Genomic DNA, 2231 nt, shown 5'->3' with positions numbered 1-2231 from the left:
TGGATCATTTGCGGTTCGCTGATACTAATGTTATGTATTTCCGACAAACTTGAAAACACGGGTTCAAGTCGTCACGGAACCGTCACGGAACCTCACGATATTGGCACTATGATTGGCTGCCCTGGGACACCAAAGGTGGCCACCTATGAGGGCGGCCACCCTTAGTGCCATAGGATGGCACAGACCCTGAGCGTTCTAGATGTTGGGGGATTAGGGGTCCCCCCGTGATGTCACTTACTGTGTCTTGGGGGAGGGGGGAGTTACTATATAGCCCAGGTGGCGAGGGTCAAGCGCCCTCTTTGTTCCTGGCCGCTGCTCGCGCTGGCCCTCGCCCTCCCCTGCCTGGACCCGCAGCGGGTGACTGCCCGTTGCTGTTTTTCCTTCCCATCCGCTTACCCTGCTTTCGGGCAGTAAGTGTGGGGGGTTGTTTTTGCTATTAATATTACTGTCTTTGTGTTGCAGGCGGAGTTATAGGGAGATCCAATGCAGAAAGGTACAGAGGGGTACCCTCTACCGGAGCACCGGTGGGTGCGAGAGCAGAATTAATCCCAGGGAGATCCACGCTGGGTTGGACCATGGAGGAGTGACGGCGCCCCGTTAGTCCTTCGGGCGGTTGTAGACCTGAGCAACCGGGGGTTGCCAACGCTCCGCCCCCGAGAGAGAGGGGCGGAGTAATGGGCGAACGAGACCTGCTCTGGATCGTCCGTAAGATAACCCAACATGGTGGCATAATGTATATGGTAATAAAACTGCAACAACTTTCCCCATTAAACTTGTGTTGTGTTGGTTATTGGTGGAGTGGTATGTTGTATGAAGAAAGGTCTGGGGTTGGGCCGATATTGGCACTATGGCTGTCCACTGACAAGGCTCAAACAGAGTGAGAGCCAAAAGCCAAAGATCAGCCTTTTCCCTGAGGCCAGGGCTTCTGGGCTTCTATGTCTTGCAGGTTGGTGTATTGTGATAGGTTTTATTGAATTGAATACACCATGGTCTAATCAAGAGAAGCTACTGATGAGATATTGACTAATCAGCACCTAACCTATTAATTTTGATGGGATCTATTTATTTGTGACTATAAAGCTTGCATTGCCCATACGCTCTTCCCACAAATGATATCCTTGTCTGACAGATTGTGGTATCAGATCATCCATACACCCCAAAATACTCAGACACTACCCCTTTCAAGCATGTAACATTATGAGGTCATATTACATGCTTGACTACAATAGTGCATAAAGGGTAAATCCATGTATTAATATGGGATAAGCACAGTCACAATAAACATACCTATGTCAGTCTACACTGACACCTACTGCTAAACCAACTTATGCCCATTGCACTTAGCTACCATACCTCCACACTTGCCCTCCATAGTTCCTGATTGTCAATAATCACCTGGCTTTAGCCGGCGGAAGGAGGCTCGGGAGAAGAGTGGCAGGTACAGTGCCAGTAAGTATAGCATCTTAACGCCAATGCAGGAACCATTGCACCAGAGTGCAAGGGTTTCTGCGTGCAGGAGAGGATTGTTTATGTGTAGGGAGGTGTCCCTTCCTGCACATAAACAATCCTAGAAATGACATACCGTCACTGTCATGCATGCTGCTTCATGCAGCACACATGAAACTGAAAAAATAGCATTTTTAAAAAAAGTTTGTTTATGTACAGGAAGGGGAACCTTACCAATACATAAAAAAAACAATGGCATTTTGCTTTTTCCATTCGTGTTGCACAATGCAGCACACATGGAAAAAGCAAAAACGAGGAGAAATACTGCATTTCTCCTCGTTTCGCCATCTTAAGACTAGGTTTTGCCTGGTCTTAATTTTAGTGCTGCCTCCTATGTATGCCACCCTTGTACATAGGGGGCAGCATCAAAATAAATGGGTGTTGTGGTGGAACGCCCACCACAAAACACACTGCCCACATCTTTGACCCTAACCATAGTTGGACGGGGGCCTTATGTACAAGTTAGCATTAAGCCACGATAAGTGGCTTCACGCTGCCCTCTAAATAAGGCGCAGCCCCTATCCCCACCACAACGTCATTATAGGTGACGTTGTGGTGGAGATAGGGGCTTGTACATATGCCCCAATGTGTTTCATGTGGATAAAGGGGTAAACTTGCACCATTAATGCAAAGAAAGAGAGCACAGCCGCAAGTAAGGAGCCAACACGTTTGTAAAGTTTATTTTCGTTGGATTTTGTTGTGCTGTGTTTTTTAGAGTATAATAG

This window comes from Lissotriton vulgaris, unplaced genomic scaffold (genome assembly GCF_964263255.1).
Source record: "Lissotriton vulgaris unplaced genomic scaffold, aLisVul1.2 SCAFFOLD_448, whole genome shotgun sequence".
NCBI classification, from domain to species: domain Eukaryota; kingdom Metazoa; phylum Chordata; class Amphibia; order Caudata; family Salamandridae; genus Lissotriton; species Lissotriton vulgaris.
This window is presented reverse-complemented; position numbering follows the sequence as displayed.